The 22434-nt window shown below is 37.9% G+C and overlaps 1 non-coding gene across 1 annotated transcript; it reads right to left on the reverse strand.

The window, feature by feature from the left end:
• Positions 1-8851: 8851 nt before the first annotated feature.
• On the reverse strand, positions 8852-8924 carry TRNAF-GAA (transfer RNA phenylalanine (anticodon GAA)). Its single transcript has one exon. It is a non-coding gene; the product is annotated as a tRNA-Phe (tRNA).
• Positions 8925-22434: the final 13510 nt, after the last annotated feature.

The raw sequence follows: 22434 nt of genomic DNA on the forward strand, positions 1-22434 counted from the left end.
GATGCACACTGAATTTAGTGTGGGGGTTTTAGAGGGCTTGCAACAGTGGGAAGGGATTGACTGGACCTGTTTTAGGGATAGAAGCTCTTTGAATAATTTAAGACTTGACTGAGGATTTGGATTTCAAAGTTCATGGCTGTTCAGATCCCTGCTTTTGATTTTCATCCATTCCTCTTTATTAACATGTCTGCTACTGGCCACTGTCAGAGAAAAGATTTTGGACTTGATGGACCTTTGGAGTGACCCAGTACAGCTGTTCTTATGGTTAGTGGTGCATTGCGCAGGAAGTAGATGATGCAACTTCACAGATTGTTGGTTAGTTCCAGACTGGAGTTTAAGATGCTCTCTTTTTCCCCCCTGTAAATCTGAACATGTTTTGGATTTTGGCCGTCACATAGATATCTCTTTCCTTCAGGAACGCTCCGACTAGTTGTTCTCTGATGGAAGATAAGGCCTGTTACTAATACACTCTTTGCTTCACTGAAACATATTTTTTTCTGCTTCATCCAATAAATTACTGATTTGTAGGTCTTTGGAACATTCTTTCTGATTTATTTATTGATTTATTTATTTACTTTTCCTAGCAGAAGGACAGAAGTTGTTTGTTTGTGGGACATAGATTTTGATTTCTACTTTGAGGTCTTTATGACTTATATTCATTAAACTCTGTTACTAAATGTTTCTGAGTTTAAATACCTGGGGGAGGTAGGGAAAGGTTCTTAAGATACTCCACTGGATTCTTTGGCTATATCAGCAGATGAAACAGATCTAGGACATTAGTTCAAGCACTGGCATGCAAGCATCCTTGTTGTTAAGCTGTTCACACAGTCCTCAGCCAGATAACATTTTTCCAGACAATATCTGGGTACAGTTTAGGATTGCTGTGGGCCAGGAAACATTCACAATTCGATGTCTGATGACACCACCAGATGTGGGTGGGATTTTAATATTTAGCTGTAAGGGTCCATGTTGAGCTGTGATATGCCAGTTGACCTTAGAGCCAAGAATATTTCTTCCTTACAGTTCTAATACTGTTATTTCTAATATATTTTTCCACTGTCTTCAGAAAACATTGGATATAATCTTTACTGTTCAATTAATTTTGCTGTACTAAGAGATAGAGCGTCCCTCTTATTAGGTTGGAGGCTTTTAAGCCATCTAATCACAACCACTGGTTATTGCAGATGATCACCTTAAATAACTTTTTCAGATACATCCCACGTTATAAGTGTAAATGAGTATTTCTCATCCATTGTTTATATCCTTCAAATTAGGAAACAGTTTTTCATCATAAGGGTGGTCAAACACTGGACCAGATTGTTCAAAGGGTCTGTGGAATCTCCATCCCTGGAGATATTGGTGCTTGACTAGTAAAAGTTCTGAGCATCCTGATCAGCTTTTAACATGGTTTTGCATTGGAGGTTTCCAGAGGTTCTTTCCAACCAAAATTATTTTATGTGTGTATGATCATGACTAAGAGAAATCTAATGGAAGCTCGTCCTCTTCTCCTTCACAGACTATTAGTACTTGAGGTTTCTAAATGCAGAAGAGTATATATTTTGTTACTTGTTTGGACTTTTGTTCTTTATTTACATCAGATTTAGCTACATTTCTAAAATTTCACACTCTCCATATTGAATACTCATGATTTATACTAAGAAAGTATAATTCTAATGAGTCATTATTTCGGGTTTGATATGTGGAGTATATTCTATGTAAAATAATGTAGTGTTAGTTCTGAGGAGTTTGATGCTCATTTCAAAAAGATTTTAGACATTACTAAAAATTTTCATGCCTCAGATTTATTTAATTGATTTTTTTTTAAACCAATTTCATTTGATTATAAAAAATGCAACTTCTTGTTGAGGCCTCAGTCAGCAGTACCTCCATTGCAGTTAACAAAAGCATCAAATAAATCAACTTGTCCGGAAGATCAAAAATGAGTTTTTCAAATTGCATATGCAAATCCAGACCTTTTCAAAATCTGAGATTTTCTGAAGATCTAATGAGCAGAAGTGAAACCCAGTAATCAGAATAAGTATAGTATACTGTTTTTTGTTTGTTTGTTTGTTTGTTTTCTGTAATCAATATACTAATGAAGTTGATGCATCAGTCATTTATACTGCTAGATGAACAGCATCCTTCTTATTCTGATATTAAATTCTGATCAAGATAGATACTCAAATTGCAAATTACAAGATTAACCATAGGAATAATGTGGTGAAGAATAGCAAAGGATGTGATTTATAATGGCAATCCACTGAGCCAACCTGGTGTGAACTAGATGTTCCCTGAAACTTGAGCACAATCATTCTTATTTGACTATTTATGGAGTCGATAAAATGAAGGAACTGTGTCTTCTTTCCAGCCAGCTGACCTCATGAGTGTGTGTGAGATCTCAGAAAGGGAGGTTATAACTATAAACCGGTGTTTTGCAGAAGAGAGACAAAGGAGAGATTTAGAATCTCAGCTGGCTTTTAGACTTGAAAAAAAAAATAGTAAGGGAGAACTCTTTGAATGATAGCTCTGAACATCTTCTGTCTTTTCTCATCCTCTTTGTGTTCTTCCCCTTTTCCAAGTAAACAAAGGAGAACGAAAGGAATTAACTATTTTTTTTTTCATTTAAATATTCATAGCTTTTTCACAACAGATAATTTTAAATGTTCTCTAACAATTGGATGCAATGTGCTTTGCCTATCTGTGTGTGTGTACATACACTTGTATTGTTGTGAGTGGCAGGGAGGCCTCCAAGGAAAACAAAGGGCTGCAGTCCAGTGAAATCAGAGGAACACTTACTCTGAAACGGCTTGGTCTGATGTTATGAAAATGCTAGAATGTAAATAAGAACTATTTTCATGACGGCATCCTGAAAAGTGGTGTTCATTTCCCAGACCTTTCTCCTGAGTAATCTGCATTAATTTATGGCCACTGTGAATAGCCACATCTCCTTTGCCTGGTACACATTTGTTTGAAATATTAATCAATTCCATGAAAGGAATTGCATTTTTTGAACGTTTCCCACTGATAGATGACAGAATATGCAGTCATTACTCTTTCCTGTGGTTTTCCAAAAGCGTTGTTTTCCCCCCATTTTTGCATCAGGAAGATGAAAAGCTTTTTCAACACCTGCTACAGTAGCTCTAAAATGAGAAGTCAGAAGACCATCTGCTTGCTAGCCCTTCCTTTTGTTAGCATGTTTATATCAACTTCTCCTAAAAATCACCCACTGTTTCCTTTGTAGAAGCATTCAACTTCTGGAGAAGGAGTTGACTAAGAAGAGATACATGATTTTGTTTGATGAAGCCATACATCTGTGATGGAATGGTATATGTCAAACTTTGCTAAGCCAATGTCATCATGTAGATGCATAGATGGCATCAGTTGTTATGCAGCTGTTTATGATATCAGTTGTTAAACTGTGGTCATGGAGAACCACTAGAATATTTACTTTTAATTCCAAATACTCACCTTAGATCAAGCAAACTGAAACTTGAATACTAATTGTGTTTTTCTAGCACTGTAATATCAAACATATATTGTAGTGTTAAAATCCAACACTCTCTGACCAGGTTCTTTTAGATACTCTATATGTACATAGGTTAATGTTTAATACCTATTTTACTTATCTGAAGGTATTTTGACACTATATGGGATTTTGATTTAGCAGGGTGGTACAACAATGTATTAAAATCATAACTACAAATTACTCTTAGCAGCAACATATAGCTGAATCACAATGCAAACATGATTCTCATTAACTGTCTTTGTAAATGTATAATGCTCACCATCCTGACACTGAGCATCCCCAGTCACTGTGAAGGAATACATGGGTTGAAATCATCTCAGGCTTGTTGCTCTCTTCAAAGGTCTTTTGTTGTTCAGTTTTTATGCTCTGTGTTGGGCTGAGATGTGTATGCTTCCACCCCTGTGCTGAACTGGCTGACTCAGGAAGACATTTGCACTCCTTTTAACAACTCAGGAACAAACATTTACACAACAAGTCAATCCACTCAACTGATATGGTCAGCTGATCTACACAGCCCCCATCTATCTAAAACAGACAACCTTCTGATCCCCTTCATATTGGGGTATACATGTACACATATATCATGAGCACATTGCTTTTGACTATCTGCTCTGAGCCTTCCTTCATTATGTAGGTTTTTAGTAATCAGTCACAAGTAAGCATTAAGAATTATACTATATTTTCTTATCCTTCTTTGTTAAGAGTTTTGTTCAACTAAGATCACAGATGTGTTTTTAGAAGGTATTAGTACTTTGAATCCTAAAGTAGGCAAGGACATGGAGGCTGTAAGTGTTTTAGATTAAACTGCTTGAACTCTAGTACCTACTTTCATGGTTCAGCATCACCACCCAGTTTAGGTGAAAGGCACAATTTTTTGAAGGATATAAACAATGGAAGAGAAGTACTTATACTGGAAGTAAAAAAAGGTATTATTCAGGATGGACATCTGCAATAATAGCCAGATTTTTGTGAGTGGATGGAATAGAAGTGTCCAGCACATTATTCTGGAAGGTCCATCCATAGCAAATTGACAATAAAGACTAGAAAACCAATAGTACAAGAGAGACAAGGACAACCTGTAGCAATACCAGCAAAAGGTCACAAAGATTATTAAAGGACAGGAGCATCAGATGTAAGAGAGACTGAGAGAGCTGGGATTGTTCAGCCTGGAGAAGAGAAGGGTCAGCAGGATCTTATCTATGTATATAAATGCCATATGGAGGACAGTTAAGAAGATTGTGCCAGGCTCTTTCCAGTGGTGTCCAGTGACAGAACAGGATGAAAAGGGCACAGTTTGAAATATGTGAAATTCTGTTTCAATGTGAGAAAAAAACCTTCCATTGAACAATGGAACAGGATATATTTATTTTATTTTATTTTATTTTATTTTATTTTATTTTATTTTATTTTATTTTATTTTATTTTATTTTATTTTATTTTATTTTATTTTATTTTATTTTATTATTTTATTTTATTTTATTTTATTTTATTTTATTTTATTTTATTTTATTTTATTTTATTTTTTATTATTTTTTTTTTTAGTGTGTAGTATGTGTGTGGAGTCCTTAGAAATATTAAAAATCCAATCAGGCATAGTCCTAAGCATCTTGGTCTAGCTGACCCTGCTTTGAACAGAAGGGTTGGACTTGATGATTTCCCACCTCAGTGATTCTTTGATTCTCTGATTCAGAGTACTCAAAGGCAAAACAAATGGTGAACTCTAAAAATACCAGTAGTCAAACAAAACAAAACAAACAATTATTTGCCCTCTGGAAATACCTAAATGACTAGCTTAAGTTAAAAATACAGTTTGCCTTGTCTAACTTCTTGCTGTGTGAAAGAAAAATGGTTAATCTCATCTTGTTATTTAGTCTCCCACTGAGACCAATCAAAAGCAGTGGATACCTCCGTAGGATGGTTCATATACCAAATTTAGATACCTATCTTAAGAAGGGATTGTCTTCCAAAGTTGTTTACCCTTGTCACCCACAGCATTTAAAGAACTAATTGGGACCATCATTGTCTGAATTTTAGATAATGAACATTGGGCATGTCTGATATGTGTCTTTATGTCTTAAACTGTCATATACTATCCAAAACTATCCATAGATATATCCAAACTATTCATAGATATGCTAAGACATAGAAAAACAAGAGCAAAAAGTTAGTATCAAAGTTAGTGAAAAACCCCAAAGTCTAACCTAAAACAACCAACCAGAGACGACATTCTGAGTTGACATTTAACAGCACTCACAATATTATTGGACTTTTGCCTTCATTTGAGATGAGGATTTTGTCATAGTATTTAGTACAAACAAAGCTAAAGCTATACCAGGCATTCTTTTCTGGTTCCCTCTTCTGCCAGGGACCATTCCTAGATGTATAATCTTGACCATCTGTGTGGTTAAATTGTTGAAGACATTTAGGCAAAAGAGATCTTTTAAACAATTCCCAGAGCATTGCTGAGGAGTTAACATGGGTCAGAGACCACTCCCATTAGGTAGACTGGATGTGGCTACCCCATTTTCAATGGGATATATATACATGTATATACACCATACATATATATTATATATCCATATATATTTCACTTTGTAATATATCCATGGCTAGCTTTCCTGGTGCATCTGATGTGTTTATCTCAACTATCTCCCTATTACCTAATTTCAAAGCATTGGTTTTTACAGTGAAACCCATGTACATACCACTCTGTAGCTCTTTCAAGGGGTAAAATTCATTTATTTTTTAAAATAATACTATGTTGTGTACCCATAGGACAAAGTAGAGCACAAGAACAGGGAGACAAAGAAATTTCACTGCCAAAGGTTCTAGCAAAGGAAGGATCATGCAGAGAAAATGTGTTTTATCTACCATTTTACTGTATTTCAGGAGAGTTCCAAACCCTTTTTCTCGCTAGTTTGCATCTAGTGAGTCATGATCCTCAAAAAACAGTAAATAAATAAATAAATAAATAAATAAATAAATAAATAATAATAAGTCCATTGCAACAAACTTTTTTTTTTTTTTTTTCTTTTTTTTTTTTTCAGGCCATAACTATTCAACAGAAACCCACAGATACCATTCAATAGTTTTAGAAGAGATGTGACCCAGACAGTCCTTCATTCCCTCTAGACATTTTGTCATCACTGTTCATAACAATGAAGATGTTCAAATGCTATCATGCTGTGCAAACATGTAGCACTTAAAGATGGATGAAATCCTATTGCCAGAAATCAATAACAAAAATTTTCCAATGCATTCTTGCAATCTTTCATTTATTAATTTAATCTCACATTTGTACTGAATTTTCTTTCAACATTTGTCCTGCTGCTTGAGGACATTTTTGTACTAGTAGTCTGATGAACTGTTAGTTTTAATGCAGTGAGAGAGTTTTCTTAGGAAATTAAGTTTAAGTTCATTTAATGTGTTCTGTGGGTCATATGTACTTTGTGAAACAGGACTGACTAATTAACAGTAACTTTCACCAGGACCAGTGTCTTATAGGGCACTTTTATTGAGAAAACAAATCCAAGGACAGGTAGCCATTTGTTAGAGCAGATTGAATAACTATAACTCATTTATGGTTTACATACCAATCTACTCAAATTCAGGCACTACTTAACACTGAAGAGGATCCAAGTATGTCACATAAGCAAATTGAGGTTCATGCACATAAACAAGTTACTTTTTTTTTTTAATATGGGACCTACCCAGAAGAAGTACCAGAAACCTAGCATTTATGAATGTTATGTTGAAAGTGCCTGGATATACGACATTAGCTCTTCAGCTTGTTCCCAGCTGCTCATAAAAGAAAGCTAGGACATGAGCCAGTTTAACTGAAGGTGTTGCTAAGTAATCAGGAGGAAGATAGGAAAGAGAAAGTATGTGCAGAGATCAGAGGCAGAGCTGAGATCAGAACTGCCAGGTAACAGTGAGGGAAGAATTTCCAAAGATGCAATAGGGAATAAAGGAAAGCAACCAGGACCTAATTTTATGAGAAAGGGAAAACAAATAAGAAGGAGTGAGGTATAAGCTAAAAAGAATAATGAAATGAGAAAAAAAGAATAAAAAAGAATAAAAAAAAAGAAAAAAAGAATAAAGAAAAATGAGAAAAGTGTGCGTGCAGGAAGAAGTAGAGAGAGAGGTGATGAATGAAAGGGGATAGAGGCTAGGGAGCAAAATTTATATGTCGTAAGTACATATTTGCTAAAGAGAATTAAAGTAGATTTTTCCATTACATTTGGGCAATGAACATTTTAAAGAGTTGGATAGCATGTCCACAACTGTATGCAACAATTAAGATTCATCTAGATTTTGTAGAACCATGACCTACACAGGGAAAATGAGCAGCCAATTACAGTGATCAGTCTACATAATTCAGGAGATGAGTAGCGATTGCCTGAAGAACTCTTCTTTGGATCACCGGTTCAGATTTAGCCTGTCAATAGTAACTGTTTAGATTGTTACCTGGTTTTTCATAGAATGATATAATGATAGAATGTCTCAGCTGGAAGGGACCTCAAAGATCATCCAGTTCCAACTCCCATGCCATGGGCAGGGACACCAGCCACTAGATCAGGTTGCCCAGGGCCCCATCCAACCTGGTCCTGAACACCTCCGGGAATGGGGCATCCACAGCTTCTCTGGGCAACCTGTTCCAGTGCCTCAACACCCTCTGAGTATAGAATTTCCTCCTAATCTCTAATCTAAATATCCCTCTTTTAGTTTAAAGCCATTCCCCTGTGCCCTGTCATTATCTGATTGAACAAAGAGTCACTCCATCTTTTTTATAAGACCCCTTTAAGTACTGAAAGGCTGCCGTAAAATCACCCTGGTGCCTTCTCTTCTCCAGGCTGAACAGCCCCAGTGATCTCCTTTCTTCATAGGAGAGGTGCTCCAGCCTTCTGATCATCTTCCTGGTCCTCCCCTGGACCCATTCTAATAGCCCCACATCCTTCTTGTGCTGGGGGACCCAGACTTGGACACAGTGCTCCAAGTGGGGCCTCACAAGGGCAGAGCAAAGGGGGACAATCACCTCCCTCCACCTGCTGGCCATTCTTCTGCTGATGCAGTCCAGGATGCAGTTGGTCTTCTGGGCTGCAAGCACCCACTGCTGGCTCATGTTGAGCCTTTCATCTACCAGAACCTCCAACTCCTTCTCTGCAGGGCTGCTTTCAATGAGTTCTTCTCCCAGCCAGCAATCATGTCCGGGATTTCCCTGGCACAGGTGTAGCACCATGCACTTGGACTTGTTGAACCTCACTAGGTGCCCATGGACCCACTTCTCAAGCTTGTCAAAAGCAAAACAAAACTATTGGAAAAGAATGCTGAAGCCCGGGATTGAACCAGGGACCTTTAGATCTTCAGTCTAACGCTCTCCCAGCTGAGCTACTTCAGCCCTGCCCATTTTATTTGTTGGACAGTGAGAAATTAGTCTCTAAACCCCATTCTCTTCCAGATAAATATCTTTCATTTTGCTCCTTGTAAATAGTGACTGATCGGTTATTAAACATCATTCAGAGAGGTTTCTTCAAGCTCTTTATTTCATATTCTGACATAGAAAAATAGGCCACACAAAAGAGAGTGAGGGGGAATGGGGTAGGACTTTTCATAGAATCACAGATTCACAGAATGGCCGAGGCTGTAAGGGACCTCTGAAGATTATCTAGTCCAAGCCCCCGCCCGAGCAGGATCACCTAGAGCACCTTGCTCAGGATGGTATCCAGGTAGATTTTGAATATCTCCAGAGAAGGAGACTCCACAGCCTCTCTGGGCAAAAACAGATATTTCATAGATGTTTCATTTGCTTTGGAAAAAAAAAAAAAATATTTTGCTTTTTGTTTGTTCGTTTGTTTGTTTTCCCTGCCATATTCCTGTGCCACTTTTGTAATCTGTTATGTTCCACAGCTTGGCACATCATGTCCTGTTGCATCCTGGCATGTCAATTTGGTCTGTGAGTCACAGTGAAAGAGCATATGATACATTCTAAGGAAGGTAAAACAAAGACTGAAATTTAAACAGAAACATATGAACTACAGAAGCAGAAGTGACTGTTAAGGTCATGATATCCTTATAGATCTGCTTTTACCTATGTTTGGCAACTGTTCATGAGTAGCTTTAGATGGCCTCAAGTCTGAAAAAAATTATGACCAGTCATTCATGAACTTGGAGATGGTAGTTTATTTCAAGAAAAAAATCGAAAATGACATAGAACAAACCACAACCTATTGCCTTGGGTGTCCAATTTTCTTCTGAATACAATTATTGAATCAAAAAGTTCTGATCTGAGAGCTGCAAAGAGGTAGTGTATCAAGTTTAACCACATTGCCATGGTTCCTATAACATGTGAGCTGGTCTTTCACAAAGAAGAATCTCTTACAACTATGAAACAGTTACTGTGGGTTCAGTTTCTAAGTATTTCTACTGAACCCAATATAACAGGATCTTGCCACATTTATGGTGTTTATCTTTACAAATTCCCTATAAGGTACACAAGTTTTTTACATCTTTTTTTAAGTATAGAAATGAGGTACAGGATCTTGGGTTCCTTCTATCTCATTCAGCTGGCCTCCGTTACTTCTTGAGGCTCTTCTTCCCAAGTCATTCCATTTTTCAGTGGGTTAAAGCACCCAAGGAGTTGTCTGTTCCTGTCCATCAACTAGAGAGGGAGCCTGGAGCAGCTCACAACCCTGCATAAATGCATCATTCAAGAGTAAGAATATAGACTAAGATTTGTATCCTCAGAGGCACTTAGCAAACTAACTCCCTGATGGATTAGACCTGTAATGGGAGCCCTGCATTGGGCATTGAACCTTGGTTTCATAAATGCAGGGTGAATGATTCTTCTACACGATCATTCTTCTTGACTAGTATTCCCTTGCTTAATATTCCTGGATATTTTAAGCCATGTGGCATTTTGAAAAGCTGAAGGCAACTTTTATTTGCTTGCTTCATGTATTTCAAAGGGAATGCTCATTTTCCAGTATATAAGACAATTTAACTAAGATAGAAGAGTCTCTGGTTAGGCCCCATCCTTCAAGAATAAAACTCCAAGCTAATCATGTAAAATAAATAAGAGGCTCTTGCTAAGTCAGCAATATCATAGGATAGTGAGTGATGATAACAGCCATTTCTAGCATGTGTTGTTGGGCATTTATAGACATTCTTCTGATAAAAGAATATAAGTTAGTATCCAAAAAGAGAACATTGGCTAAAGAAAAGGGTGAATATCTGGCATGATCTGGAGTAATTTCATTAAAAGCTAGTTTGCCTTCCTATTTGAGAACCTAGGTATAAATCAGACTAATCAGACAACCATTTACTAGGACTTGGATGACTTTATTGTAAATGTATTTACTGACATTAGATAGCATTTCACAATAAAAGCAGTTGCACTCATTCAAATAAGACAGTCTAAAGAATACTTAGCATAAGGATGCTGGATTGGCATTTATCAGATTACCTAATAGATAGTTCACATGACAGTATTTCAAAATAGCCTACATGCTCTCAAATTTTGTGATGGGTTATGCACAAAGGTAACGTGGTAGACCATTAAATATGAATAAAATCAAAAATATTTTTTTCTAGTTGTTTTCATTTTATGAAAAAAATGTGGAAAAAACAATCTTTTGTATTTGTATTTTACAGTATTTTAACAAATTGCACATGTACATCCTATTTTTGTTTACTGCCATGTACCAGTGACTGGGAATAGATGATTTATGTTTAGAACTAGTACTTACACAGAACTGTTCTTCAAATTCTGATTTCCTTTGTTCCTGTTTACTTAACACAATCAGATTGCAATTAGACCATGACAATATATGTTCATTAATATTATTTGACAGTTACTGATTTATCATTTGAAATATTTGTGAACTTTTTTATTCATAACCTGGAAGAACATAGATAAGCAGGGTTTGTTGATACAGTAAAAAAGGATTCACAAACATCTGTTTCAGGTCCAAGCAGCTCTTCGTTTCAAATATGCTTGTACAATATTCTTATTTGCAGAAAAATTGAGTTAATGGTTATTCCTTCCTGATCGTGAAATGTATTCTTCAATTGCTCTGTTTTTATTAACATAATTTCATGAAATGTTCTCAGGCGCAGTGTTAATATTTGTCAATGTTTTTTCTAAGAACAGTTCACCCTTCCTGGAAACCAGGAAAGTAGTGATAACTACAGCAGGTATTATCATGAAGTTTCCTTGAAAATAACCCACATTATGTTACATGTAATTCTGTTAACTGCTATGTAAAAGAGATGGAATCATTTACGTCCTATTTTAAAGATATTTGTCAGAGCTGCTATTTGTATGCTACAGGCTAGACTCATTTCTCCCAGTTTTGGCCACTTCTATGAACTCAATTATATTCATATCTCAAAGATATTTTAGAATATGTGTTTAGCAATGTTTGGAAACTTACACATCATTGCATGCCTTCACATCAACACTTCAGAACAGCAGAGATAGGAATATATCCAACTATAAGCACTTGAATTATGTATGAAACAACTTCTAGAACTTTGGTGGACAACTGTGAAGGAAAAAAGGATATATATATATAGTGCTATCTAGATTTTGGTAAAATATTAGAAAGTACACAATGATGATTTATATCCTTAATACAGAGTGAATGGGCAATTGTCAACTGTAAATATTTGGTGCTATATCTCTATATCACTGGCAGTATTTTTGCACTAGCTGGCACATAGTCATTCCAATCTATGCGGAAAAGATTTAGTAGCAAATGAGTCTTCTTGTGGTCTCAGAGGTCACAATCCTGTGTGCAGTGACTTTTCATATTACACAATCAATGTTAAAACAAGTGCAGGTCACTTAGAACAACACAGACAATTGCTGTAAAAAGTCAGTTTGTAATGCACATAGCCTGGTCAAAAGTTGTCTTGTATAAAATTTTCCCCAAATTCAAATGATCTATTCTTGGCCACTTCTCTCCTTTTACATTATTCTTGACAAAACTCAAATTCCTTTACTTGGCTGAAGTATCTCTGAGAGGCTTCCCCATTTGACTCCTTGGTTCTGTATTCCAGAATTGCCGGTCACTTAACACATATGGACCCCAGAATATTAGCTTTGGCAGCATCCCCAGGCTCTTTGCAAAATAAGAATTCACACTTCCCAAGCCAAGTGTAAGTGGAAGGTTCCCACAATGCTGGTGAATCCAGAAAGATTCTTGTAGGCCATTCACATCCAAACAACCAAAGAACTTAAAGCTGTTGATTGGCAATATCGCTTACAGTCCATTCTTGTGGTAAGATGCAAGTTATTAAAATTTCCTTTTGAAGGCATATTGCTTGAACATGCCAGAAAATTAGGACTTTTCTTAGCCAGTGTTAATAACATGCAGTTTAAGCAGGAGAATTTGAATCTATTCAGTTTCATTTTACTTTGCAAGCAAGAAAATTTACTCCTTAGCAGCAACTCAATTATGGTAAAAATAAAAGTTCTGCGGATTTTTTTGTCTGTGACTTCCCTACCTGCTTATCCAGCAAAAGCATGCATTCATTAATCTATCTCAGTGCATGGAGCTGGAATCAGCAGGAAGAAAATCACAAGCAGAGGAAAATTGTATTCCCATATTGGCTCTAAGTTCTCTTTAGCCACCCTTTTTCATCTATATTGGTAGCCTGCCTGCTAGCCCCTGACTCAGAGGCAAATATTAAAAGTACTTCTGCCACTGGGCTTTGCAACTTTTCAAACACATAGCTCATGATTAAAAACCTCTCATAATGCATTGATGTTCATCCAAGAAGGCAATATTACTAGGTATTGTGACCTGAGTTACAAATGAAAAGGAAGAGAGAAATTTCTTCCTAGGATTTTGCAGACACATGGCATGCCCTTGAACACCAATCTTCTCTAGCATGTTCAGTATATCTTCAGGAAGCTCATACTGGGATTCATTAGTGGGAGATGAAAGTTGAACAGTGGTTCTTCTTTACTGATTGTATAAAGGGTATGGTATTAGGGCGACGAAGCTGGTGAGGGGTCTGGAGAACAAGTCTTATGAGTAGCGGCTGAGGGAGCTGGGATTGTTCAGCCTGGAGAAGAGGAGGCTCAGGGGCGACCTTATTGCTCTTTACAGATACCTTAAAGGAGGCTGTAGCGAGGTGGGGGTTGGCCTGTTCTCCCACGTGCCTGGTGACAGGACGAGGGGGAACAGGCTAAAGTTGTGCCAGGGGTGTTTTAGGTTGGATATTAGGAAGAACTTCTTTACTGAGAGGGTTGTTAGGCATTGGAACAGGCTGCCCAGGGAAGTGGTTGAGTTACCATCTCTGGAGGTCTTTAAAAGACATTTAGATGCAGAGCTTAGTGATATGTTTTAGTGGAGGACTTGTTAGTGTTAGGTCAGAGGTTGGACTCGATGATCTTGAGGTCTCTTCCAACCTAGACAATTCTGTGATTCTGTGAAAGATTCCTTCACGGTTTTCTAATAGGATGCCGGAATTTATGCATACATTCCATTTTACAGATCATATGCATAATACTTATATATCCTCACTTTTTACATTCAGGAACCCTTTCTGTTGGTGCTGGTACTGTAGATTGGTAGATTGGCTAATCTAGGGCTTGATTTACTTTTGTACTGAAATAGACTGAATTCCCATCGATTTCCATAAATATATTCTTCCTTTTAATAGGGAATTAATTATATATTGGTTATCAACACAGGATATCACAGAAAAATGGGAAATTATGAGATAATATCCACTAAAGTTTACTTTTCCTTCATCCATGTTCCACAGTCCAGACAGTAAGAACTAAATAAAAAGTGAAGCTGAAAATTATGCCTTTTGGATAGTTTTCAAGCTAAAGTAAGCATCAGAGTAGGAGAGGTAAAATATTCCTCCTCCAATAGGAAGATTCCTGCAGGATTTATTTTTACTTAAAATATATCCAGATATAATGTATCCAGTTAAAATATATACATAACTCTGTATATCTCCATCTAGAGTTCAACTAAAGCTTATGTTTTATTATAATGATATTTCATAACCACAGTAAAAAAGTAACAGTACAGATTTATTCCAGCTTCTTTTAAAATACATGACTCAAGTACTGATAACAGTCCACAAATGGCAGCATACATCTGAGTGTGGGCTATTTGAATCTGCTTCTTTTCACTACTGATTGCTTATATAAGAAAAATTAGCTTTAATTATGAAAAGTAGTCAAAGACTTCTTTTCAATTAGGACCACAGATTCATAAAATCATTTAAGTTGGAAAAGTCCCCTAAGATCATCAAGACTAACTGTTAACCTAGCACTGCCAAGTCTACCACTAAACCATGTGCTTAAGCGTCATACCCACATATCCAGGGATGGTGGCTCAACTTCTTCCCTGGGCAGCCTGTTTTAGTGCCTCACAATCCTTTCAGTGAATAAATGTTTCCTAATATCCAACCTGAAATTCCCCTGTGTAACTTGAGGCCATTTCTTCTTATCACTTGGTGCTTGGGAGAAGAGACTGACCTCCACCCCACTGAAACCTCTTGTAAGGTAATTGTAAAGTGTGATAAGGTCTCCCCTGAGTCTCTTTTTTTTTTTTTCCTCTCTCTCTTTTTTTTTTTTTTTTTCTTCAACTCTAAATATCCCCAGTTCTCTCAATCACTCTTCATAAGACCTGTTCTCTAGACCCTTCACCAGCTTTGTTGCCCTTCTCTGGACATGCTTCAAGCCTCAACATTTTTCTTGCAGTGAGGGGCCCAAAACTGAACACAGTACTGGAGGTGTGGCCTTACCAGAGTTGAGTACAGAGGGGCAATCACTTCCCTAGTCCTTCTTGCTGGCAACTCTATTTCTGATACAAGCCAGGAAGCTGTTGCCTTCTTGGCCACCTGAGCATACTGCTGGCTCATATTCAGACAGCTATCGACCAATACCCCCAGCTCCCTTTCCTCTGGGCACCTTTCCAGCCACTCTTTCCCCAGCCTGTAACATTGCATGAAGTTGTTGTGTCCCAAGTGCACGGCCCAGCACTTAGACTTGTTGAACTTCATACAGTTGGCCTTGCCCTATCGGTCCAGCCTATCCGAATCCCTCTGCAGAGCCTTCCTACCCTCGAGTAGATTAACGCTCGTGCCTAACTTGGTGTCATCTGCAAACTTGCTGGGAGTGTACTCAATTTCCCTGTCCAGATCACTGATAAAGATATTAAAGAGAACTGGCCCCAATACTGAGCCCTGGGGGAAACCACTAGTGACCAGCCTCCAACTGGATTTAACCCAATTCACCACAACTCTTTGGGCCTGGACACCCAGACAGTTTTTAATCCAATGAAGCGTACACCCATCCAAGCCATGAGCAGACAGCTTCTCCAGAAGAATGCTGTGGGAAATGGTGTCAAAACCCTTACTGATGTCAAGGTAGACCACATCCACAGCCTTTCCCTCATTCACTGAACGTGTCATCTTTAGAAGGAGATCAGGTTTGTCAAGCAGGACCTGCCTTTGATAAACCCATGCTGGCAGGGCCTGATCACCTGGTTGTCCTGTAAGTGGTGTGTGATGGCACTCAAGATAATCTGTGCCATGAGCTTCTCCGGCACTGAGGTCAGACTGACAGGCCTGTACATCACATTTGCTAGCTGCCAATCAACTGGGACCTCCTCTGATAGCCAGGACTGATGATAAATGATGGAAAGCGTCTTGGCAAGCATTTCCACCATCTCCCTCAATATGCTCCAGCCCCATAGACTTGCATACATCCAAGTGGAGTATCAGGTCACTAACCATATCCTCATGAATTATGACAGCTTCATTCTGTTCTCTGTCCCTATCTACCAATCAGGGGCCGAGTACTTGGAGAACAACTGGTCTTGCTGCTAAGGACTGAGGTAAAGAAAACATTAAGTACCTCAGCTTTTTTCTCATCTCTTGTCACTATGTTTCCCCCCAACACCCAACAAAGGATAGAGATTATCTTTAGTCCTCCTTTTCTTGTTGATGTATTTATAAAAACATTTTTTTTTTTTTATATTTTCCTTAACAGCAGTAGCGAGATTGAGCTCCAGGTGGTTTTTGGCCCTTTTTGTTTTCTCCCTGCTCAGCCTCTTCCATAGTCATATACAAGATTGACAACAAACAACAAGAAACCATAAAAAAGATAAAAGAATGAGTGACATTGTTGGAAAACATTCCAACACTTTTAGTAACTATACACTTACATATAGGAGTAGGAAATTAATTAAAAGAACAACAGCAGGTTCTACAGTATTGTTCTGGTTTCTGTGGCAGTTACGTACAATCAGCACTGCTAAAGGATTCTTTCTTTTCCTATGTGTGAGTCCATTTGTTATCTCTTAGCCAAACCGTTTTCCAAAATATGAAATGCTAGAACTAGCTGAATCCCTACAAAGAAATGGGAGCTTATCTGAAAATGATGTTCTGCTGGAAAAAGAAAAGCAAAAACAAAACAAAACAAAACAGCATGCATGGTTTCCTGAAAATCATAACCTAAGGCCATTACCATCTCATAGCCCTTCAATTGCTTGTGTGAGAGGCATTTATGGTCTCAGCCCAATTCCTAGCAGACAGGTGTCCACATCACTGGAATCACCAGGTGGAGATGACTACATTTTTCCCATAAAAAAGGCGATTATAGCTAACACAGTGTAAAACATTAATATAAAGTACTTATAGTTCCCACAGCAGATGTTACAGAAACTTGGAATCCTGCTCACTGGAGAAAATTATGCCCAGATGCTTGTACTTAAACTTTATGGTCCGAACTCTGCCCTCAGCTGTACACAAAACTCCCAGAGATTTCTGGGCGAGTAATGTTCATGTATTTCAGGGCAATGTCTAACTCCTTTCAGAGTCCACATTGGCCTCCAATCATGTTGTGGGACATGAGGTCAGAAACCAGCCTGTATGACCGAGGATGATGTGGATGACAATATTCCAGTAGAGACCCACCCAACATCAGGGCCAAATTGTACCAAGCATTGCTCAAACAAAAATCAAAAGCCAGATCTCTACATCAGCAGAAAAAAATAATAAAGGAGGAAAAGCTTGGAAACAAGTTCAGAGCATGAAATGTATTGCACAAGATGACAGAGTAGTTCAATGGCAAAAACATGACTAATATTACCCTTTGATTTAGACAAATGACAAGTGTATCCATTGTAGCTATTCAAATATTCTTAAAGACTAGGATGAAGCACAGATGGAGCAGCCACTTACTCCATGCATTTGTAAAGTAGCGCTCTCCTTCTAGAAAACATGCAGAAATGATTGATTTGATTAAAATTTCATCCAATTCACTGTGTTTTTATTACTTTTGGAGCTTCTGATCTGTTCTTCAAGCAGAGTGTCACACTAGAACATGATATCTCTCCCTACCTGATCAACTTATGGGAAAAAAGACTTTGGAGGGGTAGATAGTAGCTGGCATACAAGAAATAACCTCTAAAGAGCCCTTGGGATATGACACAGAGGGAGGCTTACAGAGAAAGGCAAGCAGAGAGGCTTATAGGTACAGATGTTTAGGTCTAGGCATATAACCTGTCATTTTGCATCCAGTTTTGAACTTTACAACATGTATAGCACTAACCTGTCCTTCTGAAACAACGAGGAGCAATCTGATGTTTAGCAAGAGAGGAGCATTACATTATGAAAAACATAATGTAGAAATGCAGATACAAATTCTGCTCACTTAAAACAAATGCTGTTGAGAGCATTCCATGGGGTCTGAGGTGCAGTATGGCACCACTTGACTTTCACAGCTTGCTAGCATCATTGCTCTACCAATGTTTGATCCTTGTTTTATTCTGTGTTAACATTTTCCTCTGCTGGAAGGAAACCCCTTTGCATTGTTCAGGCAGCTGTGAGCTGAGGCAGGTGAGACCTTACAGAGGGAGGGCAAAGTCAGGCTTCCTTGGAGGGCAGCTGGGAATGCTTGCTAGGAGATATTCTGCTGTATATGATGGGGCAGGCAAGCCTATATATCTAGGACACAGTGGTGACTACAGAGGAGACAGAAATAAATACACTGCAGAGTTTAAGAAAGAAGGAGTCTTTTTCAAAGAAAGAGGTGGGGTTCATTTGAGCCAGGGAAATGCTGAAGTCAGAGAGCAAGATAGGAGAAAATAACTTGACATGTTAGACAATGATGGATTTCAGGTAAGATTTATTTTGAACTTTTTTTTTTACTGTTTAACATCTTCTTCATTTGTGTTCTGATAAAGCTCAGCTTCAGGGACTAGGAGCATTCAGTTTTGCTTTCAAGAAAAGCTGCCTGGACATGGTCCTGGGCACCCTGCTGTGGGTGTCCCTGCCTGAGGAGGGGGGGTTGGACCAGATGAGCTCCAAAGATCCCTTCCAACCTCAAGTATTCTGTGATTCTGTGAAAGGTGTGGTAGTTCCCCATGCTGATTCCAGCTCATGATTACTACCAATTGTGACAAAATCTGCTTTACCAGCAGCTTCCAAAAGCCTGAATTATGGTTCACAACATCAGTGTATGCCAACACAGGTCCATTTCAGATCATATATCATGCCTGTTATTAAATCTGAAAGCTTAAATATAATATCTTGATCTTTGGTATAGTTAATGAGAACAGTAATTTTAACCACTGTGTATACTGGTACATATTCATTATGGTAAATACATCCTCTACTACTTGGTTTTATAAACAATAGGGCAGCAGAAGAGCCCTAAAGAAAACTGTGTTTAAAGAGGAGATTAAGGCACAGTCTTCTTCGTAGCAGTAACAGTGGAGATGTGATATGGTGTACCATAAATTTAGTTAAACTTTACTTGATTAGTCTCTTGGAATAATCAGCAGATAATGTCCTAAGGGCTGTTGTAAATCAAGATCTTAACAAAGGCAGAGGCTAGACATAATTTTTCTTTGTGGTCATTTATAATGGCATATAGAAAAGGGGATTCCTCTCTTTAATGTTTAGGGTGGAATTCTTTCCAATTAACTTCAGTTGTCAAAATGCTGAGTGTCTGACATCCACAGCTACATGCTCCCTGTAGGGAAATAGACACTTCAGAAAGTTGTTTAATTCCATCCTGAAATGAGTGGAATTAAAACTCCCTGGAGATTCCTTCATCCTTTTTCTGATGCCTATTGAGTGATCCCAAGACAACATATTTCAATGAATCTACTGAACTTTACCTGGCCTCTCACCAAGAAGATTATACTGCAAACATACATTTAACATGGCTACATTTGCTTCTGAGTAAACTAACATCTATAAAAATATGGTCTTTAAATAAACATTTTAGTTCAAAATCACAGTGGGCTAAAAGCACATCTGACATGTATGCAGTTCCTCTGATGAGTAATTGTGGTCCTCAATTCCCTTTCTTGACTCGTAAAATGAAAAAAACTTCTTGTCTGGGACAACAAATACTAGTTACAATACAAAGGATAATTAGGTTTGGAAACTATTTTGACAATTAGACATTAAAAAGACTGGTATTTCAGAGAATTTATCGCTTATCATTATCATTTTTCATCATTTATTATTATTCAAGAAAGAATAACAGATGACCAAGCAACCAAATAAGATAGATATGAGAAATTAGCTTTATGAAATCCTCAGAATCAGGATCAGGCAGTGCTCTGTATAGCTCAAGGAAAAAGCTGAGCATGGTCTGAGCACAATCAGAAAAGAGCCTGGAAGAAAAAGACATGGCTCACATGGCACTCACAAGTTGTCAGGTCTCAGCGTAGACAGTGTGGAGATGCTGCTATTGCATGAGAAGGAGAGTTGAATATTTTGTCTTGTCCAACCCACTTTCAATCTTTGCAAGGCTCTCTTGCATTTTAATGAAACATTTGATAGCTTTTAGTGTGGAAAAGGGGATGTGTGTCAGACATGCATTGCTGCAGAAGGAAAAGAAGGAATTGCAAAATGAAGGAGGCATTGAGTGAATGGAAGAAGGGAAAGCAGGAAACAGAGTGATGCCTTAGAAACACTAAGATTAAAGTTTTGCCTTAGATCTGAAACCCAAGAACTGATAAGAAAATTAAGGTCAGTACAATATAGGTAAGACATGAACTTATATATGACACTAATATAAAATGTATGTAATATACCATCAGATCAATAACAAAGGAGAATGACCACAGCTAGGAAAAAAGAAAAAAGAAAAAAAAAAAAGCAGAATAAATGTTTCAATGTGAAGCTGTCTCAGGACTTGTGGAAACTCTGCTCCCTTCTGAAGAGGCAGATGGAGGCCAGGTAGGACATAATTCAGTGCCTAAAATGACACTGAATCCTTTCAGAGGAGAGGTTGCATTCCTCTCTCTGGGTTTTAAAGAAGATTTCAGGTAACAGCTGAACTCCCTTATGTATAGAAACTATGCAAAAATAAACAGCAGCTATGCCTAACCCTTCTTTTACTAGTTCATCAAAGATAAAAACTTGTATCCCGCTGCATATAGGAAAATCAGATACCACTAATGCTAAATTACCCTTACCTGCATAAGGCAGACATATTTATTTCTAATTTTTAATACAAAATTAATCTATCTGACAACCATAGAATGTTCAGCTTTTGGTCAGGTTTGATCAAATTCCCCTTCCAATCTCTGCAGAGCAAGCAGAAGCAGCAGCATTGATTGCTATCACCAAAGAGAATAAGCAGCAGCCATCTTCAGTGCATGGCGAATGATGAAGAGTTTCTTGTGGGGGATTTCAGAAGGCTGAGAAATGCTGGCTGGTGGTTGCACGCTGCCAGTACTGAATGTCCTGAGCATTGCAGGACGTCGTACACGTCGATTGCCTAACAGGGTTGCAGACAGTGTGAGGCAGCTCTGCGTTAGGCATCAAGTTAGTAGAGGAATTTCCCAGCACTTGTGGTTCAGCTCAAGTGTTTGTGACTTGATTATAGCTGCTTTGTGTAAACATAATAAAATCCTAACCATCTGTGTAAGGCTGTACAATACACATACACAAACACACCCGCACGCACTCTGAAATGCTCACACACAAACGCATGAATTAATGTCTGCATGCGTGTGTGTGTGAGCATACTCTTTGTGATTTAAAAGGATTGATTTCACAAAGCTGAAAACAATTATGAATCAAATCATCTGGGAGGAAAAATTTAATCAGAAAAATGTGAATGGTAATTAAAAACTGTTTACTTCAAACCCTAAGCAGTATAATCCCACAACTGAAAAAAGAGGAAGCTTGTTTAAAAGAGCTAAAATGCTTAGCAATGAAAGCAGCAGTAACAATACCTATATAACAGGTGTAGCAAGAATAATGATTTTATACTTAGATATATATTATGTTGGAAGCTGGAGAAAATTGACACTGTGAAAAGGAAATGTGGGGGGTAGTGTTAGGGCAATGTGAAAAAAGGGATTTCTGAGAAACAAGAAGAAAATGAATGGTGTTATTGATCCATTGTTAGAAAAGGAAATAATAAATACATAAATAAATAGAGGCCTGTTTAATAAATGTTTGTGTTCTGAATTTAAAAAGCCAGGTGATAAATTTACATTGGTAGTCAGTGGCAGTGCTCCCTAGGGCTCAGTTCTAGGCCAAGTCCTGTTCAACATTTTTATTGATATTATGGATGCAGGAATTGAATGCATCCTTAGTAAGTTTGCTGATGACACTAAACTGGGAGGTGACATTGACTCTCTGGAGGGATGAGAGGCCTAGATAGATTGGAGCATTGGGCAACCAGTAACAGCATGGAGTTAGTACTCAGAAGTAAGTACTGTGTTCTGTACCTGGGACGGAGCAATGCCAGATGCAGTCACAGGCTGGGAAATGAGTGACTGGAGAGCAGTTCAGCAGAAAGGGACCCACTTCAGGGCTAACCAAAAGTTAAAGCATGTTACTGAGGGCATGCCTCTAGTGTTCTAGAGGCATTTGGACAGTGCCCTCAGTAACATGCTTAAATT

This window comes from Anas acuta, chromosome 3 (genome assembly GCF_963932015.1).
Source record: "Anas acuta chromosome 3, bAnaAcu1.1, whole genome shotgun sequence".
In the NCBI taxonomy this organism is placed as follows: Eukaryota; Metazoa; Chordata; class Aves; order Anseriformes; family Anatidae; genus Anas; species Anas acuta.